We start from the raw sequence: 24,322 nt of genomic DNA, 5'->3' as shown, positions 1-24,322 counted from the left end.
GTGCAGCCTGCCATGGACAGAGAATACCGCTTCGACTCCGATATGGCACCATCCTTTGAGGAGGTGAACTGACCATCTGCTGGCAAGCTGACTACATTGGGCCACTTTTAGTCTGAAAGGGCCAGACTAAAATGATCATACTAGACACATGTTCCTGGTGTGGGTTTGCCTCTCCAACCTGCAGGGCTTCAGCCAGTGTTATTAGCCAAGAGCTTGCAGTGTATTTGTTCTATGGACCCAGGAGCCCCATAAAACATTAAGGCAAATCAGTGAACTCATGTTACCTGAAGCACAGGAAGCGCCCATGACCACGGGATTCACTGGTCCCATCTCATACTCCACATTAAGAAGCTTCTGGGAACAAAGTAGGATAGCCTCCTGAAAGTACAGCTAAAATGCCAGCTGGAGGGTGATACTTCACGAGCATGATGGACACAGGACATATCTCGGACTCCAGGACACAGGACATATCTTGAATCAAAGGCTTCCTCATTCAGAAGACTAAAAAGACCTAGCAGCCAAGGGGTAGAAGCCGAAGTGACCACACTTACCTTGACTTCAGTGACCCATTTGAGAAATGGGTGCCTCCTGTTCATAAGGCTCTTGGCTTTGCAGGGTTAGAAATCTTGATCTTCGGTGGAAGAACTCTTCCAGCAAGGGATACAGATATCAGCAGGAAAGAAGAGAAGTCACCATCCAGGCGAAAGTAATTGATCCGTTATTCAGAAGAGGCAGGGCTACAAGTATACACCAGGGGCAAAGAATATGTTGAGTGATTCATGTGGGCACCAATTTCATACTCCCTTGTTCAGTTATAACATTAAATGAACAAGTGCTTTGATTAAAAAACAGGATCTACATTGTGCCATGAGGTGAGCCAGGGCTGACAGGGGTCTAGACTTGCTAGTGGGGAGGGAGAAGATGAGTGTCAGTTGGGATCTGCAGCAGTGGTCAGAATTGTGCTTTTTCCCACCTCTTGTTCTGAAACTCTCCCAGACAGAAAGACTCACCAGAATCCAAGAGGAGCTGTTTCCAAAGCAGTTTTGAAGAAGTGAATCCAAATGGCTCAAAGAGTGAACTTTGATGAACTTGGAGATACACCATACAGTCCTTCCTTCAAGAAAGGAGCTTGTTGCCCCAGCTTCTAAGAGTGCTGTCAGCAGACAACCCTGAGCGATCAGCCTGTCAGGAGCCAACCCTGCTGCAGAGAGCTCACCCAGGTCACAATCTTTCAATCCTTCCAAAGGGTTGGATACAAAGGGATGATTGAGACAAAGGTAGAAAGACATAGCCATTTCACTTTAGTAAAGATAAGCTGATGGATCATGTGGTAAGCAGAATGATGGCCCTCAAGATATCCACATACCAATCCCCAGAGCCTGTGAATATGTCATGGACATGGTATTGGAGCTCATAGAAGATGGGAAGTGAGGGGCAGAGGGAGGCAGGGATTCTAGGGCTTTGGGCTTGGAAGACTAAGTAAACGGTGGACATGGTAAGAGGAGCCGCCGTGAAGAAAGAGAATAAGCTCAGTTTTAGATGCTGTGTATTCAAGTGCAGATGTGAAGCTATCCAGTGGGAGGCTAGATGTACAGATCCAGAACTCCACTGAGAGGTAGGAGTGGCTCATATAGGTCTGGGGAGTATTCGTATATGAAGATACCCAGGGATAACGGGGAAAGAGATCAGGAGGAAGTAGAAAAGAGGACCCCGGGGAGCACCAGCGTTAAAGAGAAAGGCAAAGCAAAAGGGAGAGCTGGAAACCAGGAGAGAAATGCTCTCAAATTAGGGGGTGAAATGATTTTAAGAAAGGAGTGGTTGTCTATGTTGAGAGCAATGGTTCTCGTTTAGACGAGAACCCTAAACAGCTTTGGAAATTTTCCACAGATCAGAGGGTAGAATACTGGGGAAGCCCATTAGCTTCATGCTTTAGTCAGCTCAGTACACGTTCATCAGACCACTCCTCTGCTAACAGTGTCTTGAGAAAAACATAATCTAGATACAGTTGGTGCTCAAGAAGCTTAAGATCAAAGAGCAGACCCTGAAATCAAATACAAAAATGACTGCAAGAAAAGCCAGATATGCTGGACTGAATTCTTCAATTTTCATACGAGTATTTATATTTTTAAATAGAGACTTTGCCTCTATTATGTCAACAATGTGACCAATGAATGGAAAAATTGGGCTCTGCAATGTCATTTTCTAAAAAAGCAGTTATTTTGGAATTATATAGATAGCGCCATTATATCTTCTTATTTGAGATTATACCACAGTTTGATTGTCACGTCATTATATAGTAGCAGATCTTGCCAACATTTAAATGCTTCCTAATTATATTTATTAAAAAGTTATACAATTTTGTAAAGGGGCTTTGAGAAATTCTATAAATCAGTCTGTTTCTGCAGGGCCGATTTCTCTAGTACTTAGATTTATCACATTCCTACACTGTACAATGAAGAGCATTCAAACAGTAATCAAAGAACCCCATTTTAACTCAATTACCTATTTGAAGAAATTTCTGAGAACATTTATCAATATTAGTATAGTGGGGAAGGATTGTCGAATCATGGAAACTGGTTTTTCAGTTCCAATTCAATCATTACTATTTGGGTAACTTTGGGCAAGACACTCAACTGCACTGACTCTAAGTGCCTTTATCTATAAAATGGTAATCATAGTAGGGTTTCCCTGGTGGTTCAGACAGTAAAGAATCCACCTGCAATGCAGGAGACCTGGGTTCGACCCCTGGGTTGGGACGATCCCTTGGAGAAGAGCATGGCAACCCACTCCTTTATTCTTGCCTGGATAATCCTCATGGACAGAGGAGCCTGGAGGGCAACAGTTCTTGGGGTTGCAAAGAATCAGACATGGCTAAGCACACATATACACACAATCACAGTCGGATTGTATTCAGGCTGTAACAAGGTACAAAATGAACTATATCAAATATGTATGTAGAATTTCTTTAAAAACTCCAAATTCCTTTACAAATATTTATCCTGTTATCATTATTATTTCCTTGAGAGAAAGGCTAATGTGAAAAAAATGCTCAAATATGAAATATACTTGAGGCTTATAGATGCATATTTACATAAATTTAAAAGGTGGATAGAATCATTGCCAAGTTGTAGATAGAATCACCAAATAATAAATCCCTTATGGTAGCAAATGGAATAAGAGATAGTCATTTAGGGCATTTTGCTGATGTTAATAACCACATATCACTCTTTGGCACTTGTCATTCATGGTGGATGAAAGAAATCAATTGATACCGAAATCAATTGATTACATAATTGAGATCTTAGAGTCTCTCAAATCACTTAATACATAGGGGTACATGAATATATGTGACATATATATGAATATTTATCCTAGCTTAGATAGATAGATCGGAGAAGGCAATGGCACCCCACTCCAGTACTCTTGCCTGGAAAATCCCATGGGCGGAGGAGCCTGGTGGGCTGCAGTCCATGGGGTCGCGAAGAGTCAGACACAACTGAGTGACTTCACTTTCACTTTTCACTTTCATGCATTGGAGAAGGAAATGGCAACCCACTCCAGTGTTCTTGCCTGGAGAATCTCAGGGATGGGGGAGCCTGGTGGGCTGCCGTCTGTGGGGTCGCACAGAGTCAGATATGACTGAAGCGACTTAGCAGCAGTAGTAGCGGATAGACAGATAGAAATAAGATAGAAATAATATATATTCACATAGCATAGCTACATCAAATGTCATCAATATTTTTATGAAATCTTTTTACTTAAGAAAGATAGAAATTGAAGACATAAACAGAGTTTTGAACAAGAGAATAAATTTTGAATAATTTTAAAGATGTGAGACAATATAAGATAACATATTTACCATAGAATCTTTGAACCTTAGAGTTGGAAGGGATCCTAGATTTTGTATATTCATGCCACCCACTAGATTCCTTATCAGCGCTTTTCTGGCCTCTGCTAGCACAGGAATACGAGAGTAAATATTCTGCAAGATACACCATTCTTTTTTTTTTTTTTAAGTTTTCCTTTTCCACTTTTAAACAAGACTATTTTAAGACAATTCTTCTTCATACTGAAATGAGATATCACTCCATACTCTTAAAAGTTTTTGTTGACATTTTATAGGGCAAGAATGTCATTCATTCACTGAACATTAACTGCCAGTTACCAGCTGGCATCCATACAAGTAGAGCCCACTCATAAGCCAAGGTACAGCCAAGTTAGACATGGGGGTAACTCAATTATAATTGATTTCTTCCAACATCGAGCCCCTTACTTCATTGGAAAACTTCTTTCCCTACAACGAATTTATTTGCCTCTCCTGAAATACTTCCCTCAGTTGATTTTAAAATTGAATCATTATCACATTTTACTGTTACTTCTCCAAACCAAATTTTGAGGCAAAATGGGGGTATCCAGAGTGTAGCCGGCAAACAAAGCAATTCTTACCTCTTCCCTTCTAGGTTTTCTCTAGCTCTATATACAATAAAAAGTAAAATGGATAAGCCTGTGGTAATTTTACTTGTCCCTCAAGACATAGTGCTCTGAAAATTTAGGAAGTATATCTTCTCTTTGTTTTCAGTCCATTTTACCAGAAGGCTATCTGACCAATTGGAAGTTCACCCAACCAGTCAGAAAAAAAATTCTACAATTTTAGGGGCCAAGGAGGAGAACCACTCAAGAGCAGACAGAAGAGGAAGGAGGCAGGATTTTCGGCAGACAACAGCTTTGCACAAACTAGCTGTGAGATGCTTCTTGCTTCAGTCTTCTCATCTGTAAGGGTGGTAAGTAATAAGGAATATTTCAAGTGCCTTACAGTTTTAAAAAATCTATTATTTCAACTCTTATTTGAATATAATTAAATTTGGGAAAAAGTGCACTTCTAACATTCAAAGTTATGGCAAAGGTTATTAAGAACTTTTCAGCTTGTTAATACCTTGGAGCAGATTTCTTGACACATATTCAAACTAGATATTATTACTGGAGAGCGTCATCAAGTGGACGTGACTGTCTGTTGACCTGTAAGTTGAACCCAGGCAAATGGAGGCTCCCCATCCCTTTCCCCTCCTTGGAATATACATTCTGCCCACCCACCGTTCCCACAGCTGAAGCCATTTTCCAGCACGCAGCCCCGAGAGATTATGTGGAAGGTATATGTGACTGTGAGGCCTCCAGGTTGGGAAGTGCACTAGTCTTACAGGCGCCCAAGACCAGCCTCTTCTGTAAGCTTCCTTGCCTATGAAAACTGCCGCCACCAATCTGGGGGAGTCTGCCTCTTTTTCCCATTCTTCCTTTGTGCTTTTGAGACTGGCTTCTCTCAGCATAATGCTTTCAAAAATTTTCCAAGTTTTTCAATACATCATCAATAGTTATTTTTTTTCCCTTTTGACTATTTAGTTGTGCCCCATTGTATGGATATACCACAATTTGCTTATGCCTTCATTCATAGAAGGATATGGGATATTTCCAGCTACTAGTTATTACAAACAAATCTACTGTGAACACTTGTATAGAGGCTTTTGTGAGAACAATATAAGTATTCATTTCTCTAGGGTAAATACTCAGGAGTGGAGTTTCAGGGTCAGTGGTTGGAGTCTGTTTAACCTCATACAAAATCACAAAACTGTTTTTCAGAGTAGCTATACCGTTTTGCACTCTTATCAGCGATGTATGAGAGTTCCAGTTCCTTGTCCGCATTTTTTCTTTCAACCACTCTGATAGGGGGATATTGGTATCTAACTGATGTTTGTATCGACATTTGCCTAATGGTAATGATGTTGAGTGTTTTTCACGCGTTTACATCTGCTATTCTTCTATCCCCTCTGGGAAAGATTCTGTTCAAGCCTTTTGCCCACTTTTTAATGGGTTGTTTGTTATTGTTGAGTTTTGATCTTTAAAAAATATATCCTGAACACATGACCTTTGTCGGAAATGTGATTTGCCAACATTTTCTCCCCATTTACAGCTTGTCTCTCTATTTTCTTGGTGGTATCTTAAGTCGAGCAAGTTTTTTAATTGCTGAGGTCCGAATTACTAATTTTTTCTTTTACACACCCTATGTTGGCGACATTTTTAAGAACCCTTTGTCCAACCCTAGGTCATAAAAGTTTTCCCAAGAAAATAATTTTGAAGAAAGAAAATCCTATATGCCTAAGGACATTCTTTATGGCACTATTAGTAAATGGTGAGAAACTGGAAATAATATCATGGTGCCATCACAGAATAATGGGTACATAAACTATGACCCTGTCATACTACAGGCATAAAAAGTATTTATGGAGAGTATATAATAACTTTACAGGGAAACAATTATGACTTTCAAAGCCATATACAAATGCTGTGTGCCATATGCCACAATTATAGAAAAAAAATATTGCATAGAAAAAGAGATAAAGAAACATGTTTTAAAATATTATCAAAGGCTACAGTGATTCTGGGTAACTTTTTAAGTTCTGCCTACTTTTCTATATTTGTTTTTCTACGTAGGTTTATAAAATAAACCAAATAATATAATTTTATGCTTAATCATCCATTCTTGACATTTTGTCTCTGTTGTGATACGAAGTACTTTGTCCTGTATCTTGACTGCTCTGTCCTGGAGGGCTGCCTGGCACAGAAAGCTCTTCCGGCCGGTTGTAGTCTCCCCGCCCCAGCAAATCCCGTTCTCATTCTCTCCAGGCCACTGTCTCAACTGGCTACAAGCCAAGAGCTCTGGAAAGAGTCAAGATTTTTTATGGATCAAAGTGTTTCAGTTACTCCTGAGCTCCCTGTGTCCTGGAATGCTGAGAGGAGGAAGGCACAGCCTCCACCCTGTCGGACCTTATCATCCAATGCTTCCCACCACCATCCCACACGGGCAAGCCCCCTCGTCACTGCTGCAGCTAAATGAGCTTTTCTTGGCTAGGACGGGCGGCGGTTTTCAAAATTACCTTTCACTTAATATCTCCCCAAGTAGCCACACCATAAGCCTGTCTTGGTCTCCTGCCCTGAGCTGTGAAATTGCGCTGTGCTTCGTTTCTTAAACCTAGTTACTGCATGTCACACTGGGGCATTGATGGCTCCCGAGGAGATAGGTGACCACCGTGCTGTTCTCCAGGAGGAAGTCCCCAGTCGTACTGGGTCAGGAGCACAACCCATAGGCTTTGTGGGCCCGTTTATCCTGATTTGCCCCCTTTCCACGTGGCAATCTAAGCAAACTGAAAAGCCTCCATCCACCAGGCCTGACAAAGGTAATTTGTTCTGAGTTCAGCTTAAAATTCTTAAGAGTCTCTTGAATAGTTTACATATTTCACTGCAGGGAGCCACCCACAGGTAGGGGAAACAAAGTGGGAAGGAAGGAATCCCTATTTTGAGCCAACAGGCAAACAAGCAGGTCACAATAGGTTACAAGGTGACAGCCCTCCCACCAGAGGGAGGCGCTCTTGGACACGACCTGTCTCCACCTTGGCCCCTTTGGCCTCAGATAGGGCAGTGCTAATAAAAAAGAGAGAGGCTCATTAGCTTTCTTTCCCATTCATGCTTGTTTTGAAAATATTACATGCCTTGCAGATTACATGATAATTATACTTAAGGGCTGCCAAGCCGCTTCAGGAATAATTATCGTATGATTTGCAGGTTTTGGAGCTCATGGTAACATTTCAGTGCTGGGAGCCTTCTTTAGTCATTCACAGCAATTACCCTACTTTCACAGTCTTAGATTGTTCCTCGAGCCTGATGAGAAGTCAGGGAGGCTAATTGTTCACAGAAGGCTGGGAAACTTGGGGGGCGTGCAGGGCCACGGTGGTCCTGACTGGAGGGCCGGTCAAATCAGAGCCTTTTACAGGAGCCACGTGAAGGCCAAGTATTAATAAAAACAGAAACCTGCTCAGGGACCTTTCTTGTAATAGACGCAAAAGGGCCTGCTCCTCCCTCATTCTTCATGGGCGCATCGAAATGGGATTAAAAGTAGCAAGTCAGTAATTGTCACCACCCATCTGAAATGGCTCGTGATAAGGCTTGAACAATGACCACCTAAGTGGTAAAGGCCTTTGAGAATTTTGCCTTCTGGGCAGGTGGAGTTTCAGCAGATCGGCCCCCTCCCCCGTGAGCCCCTGTCCTCCTCTGGCTCTGTGGACACCATCCTCGCCACCCGCCCCCTCCCCGCCCGCACCCACTGCTATCTCTACTGGGTTTTAATTTCTCTGTTGATTCCTTGCATGCTGTGTCCATTCTGCGTTTGACACCTAGCAGGTGCTGGGTAGTTGTTTGCTAAGTTGGTAATTACTGCTCAGGAATTGTAGTGAGTGTGTGTGCATCGGTGGTTAAGGAGCGGTGTGCGGTGTTACAGCATCAGGTCTTATCGTGTGCCGCTCATTTACTCATCACCCAACATCCACTAACACCTGTTAAGTGACGGGCAACAGACGGGGCATGGGCATCACCACCAGGAACAACACATAGAAACACGGCATTTCTGCCCTCGGGGAGCCTGGGCTAGTGGGAAATGCTGATAAATAAAAATACGATGACAATGGAGCCCAGTAAGAGCTGTGTTAGGGCAGTAAAGAGCACTGTATACAATTGCAGACATGCCCCGACTCCAGGCTTAGAGGGGGAACAGGCGTCTCCAGATTTTTAGACTGGGATCTAAAGATCACTAAAATTTGGAGAAGGTTAGGAGGAAACATGCTTCAGATGAAGAAAATAGCGTATGAGAGAGCCGAGAAGTGAAAGTAAGTTGGAAGATTGGGGAAAATGAAGGATGACCGCCAGGAAATAGACAAGTAAGGGACAGATTAATTCAGGGTTTTCTGAATTTAGGAGAATGAACGAGAAGGGTGCAAGCAGTTTGTGCTAAGGACGCTCACTTTGCCTCACAGGGAACTGGATTATCAGTATGAGTGAGTGAGTAAAGTTGATCAGTCGTGTCCGACTCTTTGAGACCCCATGGACTGTAGCCCACCAGGCTCCTCCATCAGTGGAATTTTCTAGGCAAGAGTACTGGAGTCGGTTGCCATTTCCTTCTCCAGGGGATCTTCCTGACGCAGGGATCGAACCTAGGTCTCCCTCATTGCGGGCAGACACTTTACCATCTGAGCCACCAGGGAATCCCGGGTTATCAGTATAGGAGGCTCTAATAGAATTGAGAAGGCTAACACCGGTAGCTCAGCTGGTAAAGAACCCTCCTGGAATGCAGGAGACCCCAGTTGGATTCCTGGGTTGGGAAGATCCCCTGGAGAAGGGATAGGCTACCCACTCCACTATTCTTGAACTTCCCTGGTGGCTCAGAAGGTAAAGAATCCGCCTGCAATGCAGGAGACCCTGGTTTTGTCCCTGGGTTGGGAGGATTCCTTGGAGGAAGGCATGGCAACCCACTCCAGTATTCTTTCCTGAAGAATCCCATGGACAGAGCAGCCTGGTGGACTACGAGTCCATGGGGTCACAAGGAGTCGGACACAGCTAAATGACTAAGCATAGCACAATAGAATTGAGAAATACACCAGTTCAACCACAGCAAGGAGACAGAGGAGAGATCAATGCTGGATGAGACTTGGTCTTTGAGACTTTACAGGAAACATTGGAAATCCTCACAATTGTGCCTCGTGTAGGGCAGCGGGATGGGTGGATAGTCCCGTCCCTTGCAAGATAATGAGATTCCCACAAGAGGGCGCCCTTGCAAAAGAAAGTCCTCATCCATTCGCATCCTTTGCGCCTGACCCCAGCAAACAGAGGAAATGAGGACCCTCAGAGAAGCCCCGCAGGAAGACAGACATCCCCTGCTGAAGACAGAAATTCCCTGACCCCTTTAAATTCCTGCGCAACTGAAGCACAGGTGTTCCTGAGATCCCCCCAAAAGCAGATTCCTATTATCACCTCAGACTCTTGACAGTCCCTTGGAGAGCAAGATCAAACCAGTTAATCCTAAAAGAAATCAATCCTGAATATTCATTGGTAGGACTGATGCTGACGCTGAAACTCCAATACTTTGGCCACCTGATGCGAAGAGTTAACTCATTGGAAAAGACCCTGATGCTGGGAGGGATTGGGGGCAGGAGGAGAAGGGGAGGACAGAGGATGAGACGGTTGGATGGCATCACTGACTCTATGGACATGAGTCTGAGCAAGCTCCGGAAGTTGGTGATGGACAGGGAGGCCTGTTGTGCTGCAGTCCAAGGGTTGCAAAGAGTCGGACTCGACTGAGCGACTGAACAACAACGACAAATTATCACGTTAGGGCTCTACCTTCTTATCACATCCCTCTTCAGGAGGCTCACGCTATAATAGTGCTAATTAAATTTGCACTTGTCCTCTAAGCAATGAGCTGCCTGCCTTCAGCATCTAGAAGGACTCAAGATGGACCTTGTGGCTTCTTTCAGGTTCACACCACACAGGTCAGTATTGCTACAAGACCAAGAGATTGCGTCTTATTTGCAGTGACACACCATAATCATATAGGCAGCTCTAGAAGTAAGTGTGTCACCTTAAAGTCACTTGGTTTCTTAGTGATATTATCTTGGAATTCCAGGCCATTTCCTCAGGAAGTGCTATTAGCAGTACAGGACGTAGAATTTAGTCTAATGAACAGACAACAATACGGGTGTTTTAAGCCCAGGCTACATCTTGGCTGACTGCTTTAATTAAAAAGAATAAATAGACCCTGTTTTTTCTTGCCTAAGGACCCCTCAATGGAAAGGCCCTGCCCCCACATAGAAATATATAGCAGGTAGTGAATACATCTGACATGGCTCCTCACTCGCCCAGACCTTTTCCCAGGCTCTAGGGGGGTCCTAGCAATTTTGTATCATAATTCTGTTTTTTTCTTTCTTAAATGTGGCTTCCCCAATTATATAAACTTCAGGCTGTCCCCTCAAAACCTTGATTCCCAGGTGTTGTTTATATGAAGCCGTATCTAGGTCCATCCTTTCAGCGGCAGAACACCTGTCAGTTGCTGCTAGATTGACCACATCTAGGACAATAGCAATTGTTTCAAGTCACAAGCATTTCCCCCAGCTTTTCTCTCCTGGTTTTTCTTTAAGGGACTATTGTATCAAAGAAATGGAAGGAAGTGACTAAGAAAAGGAAGTTATGCCTAAGTCATTGGAAAAGTGTATTTGTCAAATGACACAATCTTTTCCCAAAGTTGAAGTTTCAGGCGAAGCTAAGGACAGTGTGAATTGAGGCATGAATCTTTGAGGAGCTGAACTCCTTTTCTGCCCTGTTCCTCCTTTTCTCCCTATGGATTGTCCTTTGAACTTTTACAGATTTTCCCAGGATCCCTTCTATATTCCCAAACACACTTAAATCATGGTCTGTCTATCTGGTTCTTTCCCTCTGCCCCCCAAAGATATGTGTGATTTGGAATAGATGGCTTCATTTCCACCTTCAGCTTGCGGGATGTCTGTGATGGCTGCAGACATATTTCTTCCGTTTTCCTGGAGCCATTCCCATCCCTGCCTGTCTTAGACAGCTCCCTTCCGCATGATTTTATTCTGTCATCCCCCTCAACCGCATCAGCTAGCAAGGCTAATGGAGATAGTGAACTCAGCCTGTTTTTCTGTCCATCTCCACCATGGGAAATCATTTCCAATGCTGTTGACTCTTTGCAGTGGGAAAGCAGGAAAGAATCTTGTTTTGTGATCCCAAGCCCACAGTGGCAGAGACTTACTGTAAAACTTCCAGCTTCAGACAAAGAGGGGAGAGAGTGCAGGGCACATGTAAAATAATGGAGTGCACACGTATGAACACATATTTGAACACGTCGTAGGCTTTCACAGTAACTGAGAGGCACCTGGATGCAAGACCTCGTCTCCAACTCTTTCTGCAGGTTGGATATGTGTTTGTGAGGGAGCCCCCCTCTTTTCTCTGACATTCAGTTAAGCTAAAAGCAAAAACTGCCATCTGTACTGCCTCTGATACAGTAGATTGCTAAAAGCTGTTCCCTGCCAGACCTCTTCTTTCAGCCTTGGTGGGGAGACATGTATACATATGACTCTTCTCTCATTCACACATGAAACACACAGATTTCTTCAAGGTCATAGGTCGCTTTAAAACCATCAGGCTAAATACAAAATTCTTTCTAATGGCTGACTTGCTTTCCACAGCCACAGCAGAAGGGAAGGTCTTCATTTCACTTCCAGGTATTCTGGTGTGTGTGTGTGTGTGTGTGTGTGTGTGTGTGTGTGTGGTTTTTGCTGCTGAGGGCAGAAACTCTCTCTAGTCCTCAACGGTGTTCCACATTTTTCATTAACACTTGCATTTAAGCAGCTCATTCTAATTCTTTCCGTTGTTCCTGTTCTGCGTGAACTATCTGCTGGCAGTTGCCATGCCAACCCCAAATCCTGGGGTCCTGCTGCTAGATCACAAGCTGCCATTAGCATATTTTTAATAGCACCTGATTGCCCTCCAAAGACCTTCCAGTAGCTGAACGCCATTAGCTCAGAGAGTCATGAGATTTGACTGCATATTTACAGACTGGATCAGGGAGAGAACAGTCTAAGCTGCATAGCCCATTTCCAGGCTTAATTTCCGCAAGTGCCAGGTTGGTGCCCTGAGTCTCATTCATGGGGAAGATCCTCAGAATTGTGTGACCCATGGAGGGATGAGTTCTTGCTTCCTGGAGCTGACTTACCATAATGTGGATGACAACATGACCCTAAAGCTGGTAAAAGATGTCTCTCACTTGTACTGAAAAATAAGCCACTCTCCATTCTGCAGAGACCCGGGCAGGGGTGGTAATGCTAACACCTTGCTCTTTCTAATTTTTACCAAACTGATGGAACAGGCAACGTTGATCATAAATCAGTTTCTCTTAAGAAAGGAATTCGGGAGGGAAGAGTGAATGAGAAGTGTTTCATAACTGAGAGAGTTAAGACAGATTATTTCAAAATATGTAGTTAAGAGCTTTTGAAATTAAGTTGCTTTGAAGTTCTGAAGACTCTCAGCAGCCAATGAGTGAAGTAAGAGAAGGATGATACCTAAAGTGAAGATAAGAGGAAGTTTAAAGTGGCTACTAAAATCTGAAGAAATCAAAAAGAGTTAGGTGAAACTACAGGTAAAAACAATTTCGTGATGAGGGACCTTGCAAACTCAGATGCTTAGGAGCCAAGACACAGAAGGCAAATGATGTGAGATGCTTGGAGGATGACAGAAGGCAGAGGGCCCTTGGCTTCAGTGCTGTGGGAGCACGAGGGGCATAAGACTGGAGCCACCAAAGTGCCGACTCCAGCAGAGCGAGTGGTCCTCCTACAGGGATTCAGGAGACTCCAGTGCTGGCAGATCTTCAGAGAACTGAAGGAAAGCTAGAAATATATGTATATATATATATATATATATACACACACATATATATATATATATATATATATATATATATATATATAGAGAGAGAGAGAGAGAGAGAGAGAGAGAGAGAGAGGAAAATTTCCAGTTTTAAAATATTGAGTATATAATAATTTGACTTTACTAAAACATTGGACTACCCAACACTGTGTAGGGCAAAAAAAAAAAAAAAAAATCACCTGACTTCTTGTGTTGAGTATGCTCCATGAACTGCCAATTTGTAACCCATTCTAAAAGGAAGCTATGTTTAATCCTAGAACTAAGATTCCTAACTAAGGAATTGCATTTTTATAGAAAGCATGTGTGTGTTGGTCTGTATCCCCAGGTAAGTTTTCATGAGCCTTAGTATTTGGTTCATATAAGCAACCAATGCTAAAAGAGTGGGAAAAACAATGAGCAGCACAAGAGCTCAAAAGACAAAACACAACATGGTTGTCTGGTGCCATCTTGGAAGGCTTCAAGAGAGAGGCAGGACCTTCTGTGTCTTTCGAGGATGGTTGAATTTGGAAAATCGGAGATGAGGGGAAATTCCTTGGGTAGAAGGTACAGTGGGAACCACAAATCCAAAAGAAGAAATTATGAGATGCTTTACTCTCTGCTGAGCAGACTGGAACATCATAGAGGCAATGCTGGGTTAAAATATAAATAGTAACTCAAAACAAAGAGGAACTTCCCTGGCAATCCAGTGGTTAAGACTCCGTGCTTCCAACACAAGGGGTGCAGGTTCAATCCCTCGTTGGGGAACTAAGAGCCCACATGCCAAGTGGTGTGGCCAATGAATAAATAAATAGCATTACTGCTCACTTATAGTCCTTAAATTCACATATTAGGTCTGAGAGGCACAGAAAACAGAATTTATCTCGGGGAATGAAGACTCAGGTGTTTGCATATGTCTACCTGAAAAGCTGACAATCTGAAAGGCATTGCCTTAGGACTCACAGCATTTACTTACATTATGTTCAGGTGGATACATTTTCAATTTTCTCCAGAAGACTTGTGTTTCTTCCTTTTTTTTTTTCTTCTACCACTATATACTGACACTGTATTAATAGATCACAAGCCTAATTTGTAAGCCTGGGATCACAAGCCTGGATTTTCTTCAAGGACTTAAAAAGTTTACTTGTCCATTGAGGTCAATTCTTTGACACTTGCCACCTGTGGTTCTCAAAGAGCTTGATGGTTTCAACATTAATTTGGTTAGTTAACAGACTAAATATTTTGATAGTCTATCTGTTGATGGAGAATGCGGGGCTTTTAAATATAAAGACTCTGGCTTTCTAGTATAATTTGATTACACATGTGTTTGTGCAGAACTGCTTCCTACAGCCCTCCCAGGCAGCCAGATGTGGGAGGAGCGATGGAATTAGCTCATCTCCAGTCGGGGCTGCTCTGAACAAGAGTCTGCAAGGCTGGGAGGGGAGCCTGGAAGGGTGCCAACAGGCGCATACATAGGACTATCTGGAGGAAGAAAGTTGATTAAAAGTCCAGTTAAGTCAAGTCAAAAGAATAATATGTCAAAAAGTTCATCAGGATGGAGAGGGACATGAGCCAAAGGATCAAAGTAAGGGTCAGAAACAGGATGATTGGAAACAAAGCCAACGCAGGAACTCACCCTGGGAAAGCTGAGACAATGCTCTGGCGTATCTCAGGCACAGATGGGTGAGCCCAGCTGGACAGGACCCTTGTTATGACAGTTTCAGAGCCTGGACGGATCCTCAGAACCTGATGGGAAGAAAACAATGCTGAGAGGCAAGTTTGCAAGCGCTAGTTTTGGAGCACTGTTTTCCTAGCCTGTCAAATGAGAGATTTGTGCTGACTGTCTCTCATGCCCACGTGAACAACAGTGTTCTCTGAGACCATCTGGCTAAAGCACCATTAGGCTCCAGCCTCTCCTGGGACCAGCCAATCCTCCCTGGGCCTTTGCAAACTTATCTGAAGTGAATGCGTGGCTCCCAGGACTTGTCCACCTGCAAGTAATATCTGAGGAGAGCATCAGCCAGAGCAGAGCCCCAGAACATCGACCCCTCCTCGGAAAGGGAAGGCACCTTCGTTAGCACCTCCTGCGGGAAGGAAACGCCTGTAGAGACTTCCTTTCCATATATCCCAAGATCAGGGCCAAGAATCTGGGGAATGCTTGCGATGGGTATGTGCCGTCCTATAAATTCAAGTACACTGATGAGGCTGAAAGCAAGCGAGAACGTGCGTGCCAAGTTTGCCTGTGGTCACAGAAGTGAGGCTGTGCTGTTTCCTGAAGATAGGAGCTGGAAGTCTTTTGGGGAAAGCTGCCTGAGCGCACACATTTCACCCTTGGCCTACTTTGTTTATCTTGAGGCCACTGAAGCATTCAGTCTAGACCATACAGTATTTCTGCATCTCCTGTTATTTCTTTCCCAAGCATCTGGTTTTTCTCAGGCCCCACGTGACTCATACTTCCTGGCCTTGTGCTGGGACCCAAGGACCCCTGCAGAATGTCCTTGCTGTGCCTGGGTCACTGCAAACATCTGCTGGGATCTGGGCTCTGTCTGTAAGGTGGCCTGTCAAATGGTACAGATTTCAGTTTTCTTTCTGGACAGTGAGTTTGGGGCCTTGGACTAGTACTTTCTCTGGGACTTCAGAACTTGGGAAAGCAAGCAGCCAGGGAGCTCCTGCCCCGGGACTCTGCCTCCGGCTTGGCATCTTGGGGACTTCCGAGGAAGGAGCCCTGAGACTCCTCAGGAGGCCCTGGTTCCTATACAAGTTGGCTTTCACGTCGTTCACGTTTTTGTGGCATGGTCTTTGTTATTCTGTTTTTTCCTCACTTCTGCAATCCTTAAGAACCCACCCATCAAGCAAGGGTGCCTTGAGTAGCTGCAACATAGCTGTGCTAGGCTAACTGCTAACTTGAGATCAGAGGGCTTCTAGTCTCAAGAAGCATATCCCTGAGGTGAGATAATAAATAATTCATATCAAGGAACACTGGGTAACACAGGCTGTGTGTCACGAAGGTCTTGTGAGTGGCAGACAAGTTCTGTGAAAATAGAGGCTAAAAGGAGAACAGTGGATGTTTCTGAGTAGAAACAGATTTGTCATAGGCTGTCTAGAATTAGTAGAAATTGAATGGTGGATGGCTACTAAGGTTTTCACACAAGAAAAAATATGTGATTTGATTCAGGTAGGTAGAAACAATGAATTAAGTAAAGCCTAGGAAAACAGACCAGATTGGATTGATTTATCATGTTGCTTCATCATCATGTATTACCTTTTTATATGATGCAAGATAAAGAATTCGATTTCTATTTGATACAGATTCAGATAATCTCTAGGCATGTACTTACCTCTCCCTTTGGGTTTAAGGATGACACGCTGAGTTCTCATTAACTTTGGCCAAAACACCATATGCTCTTTCAATTTCACACCCTTTTCTTTCAGCACATAATTTTGTGTTGTTGTGCTGGACGTTGTCTACTTGGGATCAGATCCATTTCTGTCCCAGGCTTTGCCCAGTCCTTGACCTCCCACTTTCATATAACATTTGCTTCTCTTGTCTTATGAATAGTCAAGATGAGCTCAGATTTGTAGATATTTATAAATATTTCTGAATATGTAACTCATATCCATCTTAGATTTCAGAAAGTCTTGATGTCCTTGGATTAGCTGTTCTATCAAAGACAGTAAGTAGCCAATAAGTGACACCCAAAGGAGGTATATGTCCCAGCAGCCTCAGGAGACACTGAGGCCAGAAAGAGGCTGGTCTGTTGACTACACAGTAGAGTCCCTGCTGAGGGCTTGATGCCACCTCACCGGTGAAGACAGGTACCAGGAAAGACAGCCATGCCAGGAGCTATGTGAACATTTGGAAGCAGAGAAAGCCCCATATGGGTAGTGACGTGCTAGATCAGAACTGCAAGGGCTGGCCCGGCAAGTCACAGGGAGTTGCCAGCCTGCAGAGAGTACACCCAAAGCTTTGCACTTGGACAGCCTACCCTTAACACATCTTCTGAGCTGTACCTCATGGCTCCCAGTTACAATCAAATCTTTATCTCACATAAGTTTGGATGGTAGAGCACTAATATAAGAGGAATTATGTAGATACGGATGCTATAGCTTCAACATACCCAATGAGGCTGTTTCCAAAACTACAGGAGGGTTTATAGGAAGGTATTTGGAACTCCATTGTAGAGAGTGGAGCAGGATTTGGAGTATGTAGAAGAACCAGAAATTCTTGCCAACAAGTGAGCAGTTTTGTCTCTCTCAAGCAAGACCAGTCCCACTGGTATCATCTGTCCTTTGGCTGCCTTAGGAAACACTCCTGAAAAGTGAGCACCTGAACTATTGGGACATTTCTGGTACCTTTGCTTTCGCAGAAGAGGAAGCATTGTCCCGTGATCAGTGAATACAAAGGGCATTGGGTAAAATCTAAAAATGCTGAACCTAATTCTGGCTGTGAGATATAAACATTCTTTCAGTGTATACCCTGTTGTATTGCATTAAATGCTTTGTAAGGTTTAGAACAAGTGCACCTCTGAAGTGAGACATGTACCCTGTTGAGCATCCTTCTGAGATGTAGCCTAGAGGCTAGAAGTCTTTGCAAGAATGCTATAGAGTAGAGTTCTGACTGGATGAGTAATACTACCTTCATTCATTTGCCAGCAACACTGCCAGGGAATGAACAGTAAAGAACATGAGAAAAAAGTACATTAATTAACCACATCAGCAAATTTATTTGAGTCCTGATACATGGTGAGCACTGTGATGGGCACTAAAGATAAGGGGATAAGTGGCCCTTGCCCTCAAGGGCTTAAAGACTAATGGAGTGGAGAGATAATTCAGACATGCAATTGTTTTGATAGATATTTTGATATATATGGGACTAGATGGAAACACAAGAGGACATTTGAATGGACAGCATGTGGGAGTGATCTCATCATAGGAGTTAACCCCAAGAAGAAATGTCTTTCATCACCTTCTTTCTCTGTCCTCTAGGGTAAAGACTGGCAAACCACGACATGCAGACCATCTGGCCCACTTCTGCTGTTTGTAAGTAAAGGTTTATAGGAACACAGCTATATATATCTGTGTACACGTTGTCTATGGAGGCTACAGTGGCTGATATGAGTAGTTTCAACAGAGATTAGAATCCTGGTTAGAGAAAAAGTCTGCCAACCTCTGCATCAGGGTATGGTTCTCATCCACCTGGCAAATAACACATCTACAATCCAGTGAATAGGACGAAAGAAAAGAGAAAGAAGAGCGAATCAATTTTTTAAAGGCTGTAACCCAGAAGTTGACTTACGTGCACTTATCCCTGGGCCAGAATCTAGTCACGTGTTTTGTAAGGAGTTCCTAGACTTCTTCCAGTTTGAGACAGAAATACTCACAGAACTCAGCATGCAGTTAAATTCATGGCCAAGATAACCGTAAGAAAAGAAAAAGAGAAACCAACAAAAGGAAAAGGCCCATTGGGTGAAGTACAGAGGTAACCAGTCGCAAGCCTCCAAAATCACTCCCCAGTCAAGTCACTTAGGATATACTTAATTCCTCCATGAACAAACTATAATAACATGTATGAAATACGCTGGGCCAGGAGAGCTCAGTAGAGACTTGGTCCCAGGGGCTTTTATTGGAACTGGCCATGTCACTTTCTACTGGAGAATATGCCCAAGTTCCAGACTCCCAGAAGAAAAGCAAGAGTCAACATAATCTGTATATTTCCATACCATTTAGGCATAGGGATCCACTCCTATCAGGGACTGGTGGGAATCCTCATAAAACTCGAGTTCCCAGATGCCAGCCAAGGGTCAGTCTTGCAAGCAGAGCTTTAAGGATAAAACTCCGAGGCCTACTGTGATAACCCTTAACTGCACACAGTTCCCCGCTTGCCAGGGAAGCCGGCGAATGCAGCCCAGCTAAACCTGGGAGGTTTGAGGATTAAGAGAAAATGAAAATGGAGAATGGATACTGTGAATAGTGAGCAATTTCTGCCACACAAGGGAAGGAATGGAAGCAGGGTTCAGTTCAGTTCAGTTCAGTTCATTTCAGTCACTCAGTCGTGTCCGACTGTTTGTGACCCCATGGATGGCAGCACGCCAGGCCTCCCTGTCCATCACCAACTCCCAGAGTTCACTCAGACTCACGTCCATCGAGTCAGTGATGCCATCCAGCCATCTCATCTTCTGTTGTCCCCTTCTTCTCCTGCCCCCAATCCCTCCCAGCATCAGAGTCTTTTCCAATGAGTCAACTCTTCGCATGAAGTGGCCAAAGTACTGGAGTTTCAGCTTTAGCATCAGTCTTTCCAAAGTAATCCCAGGGCTGATCTCCTTTAGAATGGACTGGTTGGATCTCCTTCCAGTCCAAGGGACTCAGGGTACGGTTTCTTAATCCTGGAACTTTTGATATTTGGGGCTGAGTTATTCTTTGTTGCAGAGACTGTACTGTCTACCTGTCCGTAGCACCCCCCTGAGCCCCGACAATCTGGATGTCTCCAGATATTGCCTGGTATGCTCTGGGGGGTCACAGATGGCCCACCTGAGATCCAAGCCAGGGCATGAAGGCTAGAGAGGTTAGCCCTTGTTCAAGAAACTGCAAGTAGTTGGGTACAGTTTGAGTGTCAAGTGAGTGTTGAAAATGGTAAGAAGTTAGGTAAAAGCATAAGACTGGGGCCAGATTATACAGCAGTTTGTGTGCCGTAATAAGGGGGTTGGGTTTCTAAAAGATACGTTTAGACATAGGAGGTACTGAAGATGTTTAAGCCCAAGGATAATTTTTGTATTTTTTAGAAAGTCAGATTGACCTACAATTGGATAATTAATTGAAGGGCAATAGTCTGGAGTCAGACTAGTTAGAAGGGTATGTCATCTATTCAGGTGAGACATTTTGAGGCACAAAATGAAGACAATGGAGGCTGAAAATAAAAAAGGAAGGGTTTGAGGAATATCACATAAGGAGGGAAAAACAGGGCTTGGTGATTGGTTGTAGATGGAAATGTCTCCCAGAATTTAGCTTCAGACATCTGGGTAAGTAGGTTGCCATTCACTGAGATAACAAAGTCAAAAGAAGGAGAATAATATAAGGGGAAAAGTCATCAGATCAGTTTTTGACTTGCTAAGTCTAAAGTGACTGTTGGACTTCCAATAGGAGATTGTTGATGTGTGATGAATAATTTGATATGCTGGGCAGTTGGTGCTAAGTGGGCAGGAGGAGATAAAACATGCACATACAACCAACTACTGTCCATATTTCTTTCCTTACTGAATTTTTAAAACCCAATAGCTTAGTTTCAAATGTGTATAAAACAACTACTCTATTAAGCTTTTTAGGTGGAGAGGGTAGTTTCCTCATTCACCATTTATTCAGATGGGTCTTGAAAGTGAAAGTGAAAGTCACTCAGTCGTGTCCAATTCTTTGTTACCCCATGGACTGTGTAGTTCATGGAATTCTCTAGACCCGAGTACTGGAGCAGGTAGCCTTTCCCTTCTCCAGGAGATCTTCCCCACCCAGGGATTGAACCCAGGTCTCCCACATTGCAGGCAGATTCTTTACTAGCTGAGCCGCATTAATACCAGCTACCTACATATTTTCATGTCTTCCTGGACTAGGTGTCATATTTTGGGCACAATGACTATTTTGGCTTTAGTAACTTTCCCGCTATGAGAACTTAGGATCTACTGGCATTCAGTGTTATCAAGCAGAAATAATCTTTGCAGGAACTGAAGTACAAAAACTTAGGTAATGATACAGAAACTACTATTCTGGAGTTAAAATGACTTAAGCAGCTGACATTTCATGCTGGTGACTACAGTTTCACCGTCTGCAGGAGGAGGTATCCTGTGTCTAGCAGAGTGGTTAAATTTGCCTCCTGTCAGGCAGGACAGGCATCATGTGGTTGAATTAGTTGGAGATGTTACTTTAATTAGTAATCAAGGCACAAGATGTTAAGGCAAAGAGCACTGATTCTGAGCCCTGCATACCTCAATCCATAATAATAAGGGAAAGTGCTTGTATATATTCCTTACTGAGTGTGATATGAGAGTAAAGAGCGGGATAAAATTTAGGATCTCGTCTTTAATGACTCGACGCAGATGTTGCCGTTGACAGGAAGAGATATGTTGAGTGTTGTTTCTTCATTTGCTTAGCAAGATTTGACATGTGGTGAGCCAGAATAGAAATTTGAAGAGTTGATTCAAGATGTGTTGAGGGGACTTTGGGTGAAAGAAGTGATAAAAGAAGCAGATCTGGATATACAGCATTATGCTGCAGATGGAAACTTTCTTTTTTAAAAAACAACTTCCAAGGATTGCTTGTTTTGATTAGCTGGTGGGTAAATTCAGTTACTCTTAGAAAAGAATTTTTAAAATACATAAAATACAGAGCCAGGATATCATAACTCTAAATAACGTCAGTTGTCCATCTATTTGTGTTTGTTTACATAGTGATCAGTGCTTACAGATGGCGCTGAAAGCTCAAACTGGGGGAAATAAAATATGGTGGTGGAGTACAGGTTGGGGTTGTATACCAGGTCCCCAAATGCCGAGTCTTCCAAGTCCTTTTGATTCATATTGACTGTACTTCTCATTGGAGAAGGAAATGGCAGTCCACTCCAGTATTCTTGCCTGGAGAATCCCATGGACGGAGAAGCCTAGTAGGTTACAGTCCACGGGGTCTCAAAGAGTCGGACACGACTGAGTGACTTCATTGCTGGCAAAGGCTAAGCAATGTGCCATAGATCAGTTAACAAGAGGGACGACCAGATTCTATTAAGATGGGGGTATTGATATTGGTAGGTCTCTTCTTTGAGAAAAGGAAATAGCCATGCTTCACTATGTCTGCTGAGTAATAATACAGACATGGCACCATGCCAAGAACTAGAAATTTGTCCTTAATATCGCCCCATCCTAAGCCTGACCTGGCTGACTACCCTTCAGTTCAGTTCAGTTGCTCAGTCGTGTCTGACTCCTTGCAATCCCATGAATCGCAGCACGCCAGACCTCCCTGTCCATCACCAACTCCCGGAGTTCACCCAAACTCCTGTCCATCGAGTTGCGGATGCCATCCAGCCATCTCATCCTCTGTCGTCCCCTTCTCCTCCTGCCCCCAATCCCTCCCAGCATCAGAGTCTTTTCCAATGAGTCAACTCTTCACATGAGGTGGCCAAAGTACTGGAGTTTCAGCTTTAGCATCATTCCTTCCAAAGAACACCCAGGACTGATCTCCTTTATAATGGACTGGTTGGAGCTCCTTGCAGTCCAAGGGCCTCTCAAGAGTCTTCTCCAACCCCACAGTTCAAAAGCATCAATTCTTCGGCGCTCAGCTTTCTTCACAGTCCAACTTTCACATCCATACATGACTACCTTGGGACACCCCGAAGAGCCAGGATTTAATAAACTACTCTCACATTCTCTTTTCCCACCGGCCATACTTGCTAACTCCCGAAGGTTTAGTCATTATTTTTGAATTGCCTACCAAGTTTTCCCATTCCTTGTAACTGTGTTCACCTATTTCACTTTTGAAAATTTTGAGGGCAGTGAATTTTGATGGTCTCTGGGATCAATCACCTCCCATTTAATGCATTAGGGTAGTATTTGGGCCAGTACCTCCCAAAGCCAGTACTCTGGATCTCATGTCTATCCAAATCCACATCCCATGTTTCCATAGTACATTTTCAAATTAGCCTATTGGCATTTTTTTTTAAAGTATACAGTCTCTAAGCTACTAATGACTATTGCTCTTAGAGAGAATTATGCCTTTCCATATATACAGATCTTCGGCAATTTATGATGAGGCCACATTCCAATAAGCCCATCATAATCTGAAAATACTGTAAGTCAAAATGCTTTTAAGGTAATTCCCTAGAAGTCCAATGGTTAGGACTCCATTCTTTCACTGCTGAGGTCACAGGTTTGATCCCTGGTCAAGGAACTAAGAAGCTGCAAGCCATGTAGTGTGGCCAGGAGAAAAACAAAACAAAACAACACAACAAAAATGCTTTTAATATGCCCAACCTGAACATCATAGCTTAGCAGCCCAGCCTATCTTAAGTGTGCTCAGAGCACTTATACCAGCCTGCAGTGGGGCAAAACCATCTAAAGCAAATCCCATCTTACAATAAAGTGTTGGATATCTCATTTAATTTATTGAATACTGTATTGAAAGTAAAAATCAGAATATGGATACAGATAATAAGTGCATCAGTTCTTTGCCTTCACAATCTTATGACTGACTGGGATCTGCCACTGCCCAGCATCATGAGAACGTATTGTCCCACTTGTTGCCAGACCATTGAAAAGATCTAAATTCAAAGTACAGTTTCTACCATTGAAAAGATCAAAATTCAAAGTACAGTTTCTACTGAATATATATTGCTTTTGTACTATTGTTAAGTCAGAAAATCATAAGTTGATCCGTCATAAGACAGGACCATCTATATTTTCCTTCATCTGTCCTGCAACAAATATTTAATCATCATGCTAGGTATTGGCAATATACGGATTGTGTCTGAGTTCTGAAAGGAAAAGGAAGGCATATTTAGGATGGGTGATTTAAAGGAAGTATTACAAAAGTGACTTTTTTACAAATTATCTGTTAGGTGGAGTTAAACCCAGGGAAAGGTCCAGGGATAGTGTAATTTCCTGGAAACACTAGCAGTGGTCGGGTATTCATCAGTAGCACTACAAAGAAAAGTTGAGAGGAGGGGAAACTGAGGCACAGAGCACTGTATGGAGACAGCCAACTGATAAGAAGCTGTGACCTTCAGTTAAAGGAAGCCACCAGCCCTTGATGACCTTGCAGGAAGGGCCTTGGGAAGAAATAAACATCTCAGACCACACTCTTCTCACACCATCTCCTTCTGGTGCTATCAATCAATCCTTCTAGGATACTGCTGATATCATCAATACGGGTCTGCTTCTTAGGACCCAGCAGTGTGAGAATGCAGGGGAATGCATTCCAAGGGGCAAAGGAAGACATTGAACATGCTTTAAGACAGGGTTCCTCCCCATGAGCCTGTGCAGGTCTTCACACACTTCTGTAGGTG

At 43.3% G+C, this 24,322-nt stretch overlaps 1 long non-coding RNA gene across 1 annotated transcript in view; it reads right to left on the bottom strand.

Moving 5' to 3' along the window:
• The window catches only part of LOC138443246 (uncharacterized), a 121,388-nt gene that overhangs the window by 35,116 nt on the left and 61,950 nt on the right, over window positions 1-24,322 (bottom strand). The window contains exons 2-3 of the long non-coding RNA XR_011258040.1: window positions 14,927-15,036; window positions 552-737 (exon numbers count right to left, since the gene is read on the bottom strand). This is a non-coding gene — a long non-coding RNA (uncharacterized lncRNA). The remainder of the gene's footprint in view (window positions 1-551; window positions 738-14,926; window positions 15,037-24,322) is intronic.

This window comes from Ovis canadensis, chromosome 7 (genome assembly GCF_042477335.2).
Source record: "Ovis canadensis isolate MfBH-ARS-UI-01 breed Bighorn chromosome 7, ARS-UI_OviCan_v2, whole genome shotgun sequence".
NCBI lineage: Eukaryota > Metazoa > Chordata > Mammalia > Artiodactyla > Bovidae > Ovis > Ovis canadensis.
The sequence above is the reverse complement of the archived record's forward strand: the minus strand, read 5'-3'. Positions and strand labels throughout refer to the sequence as shown.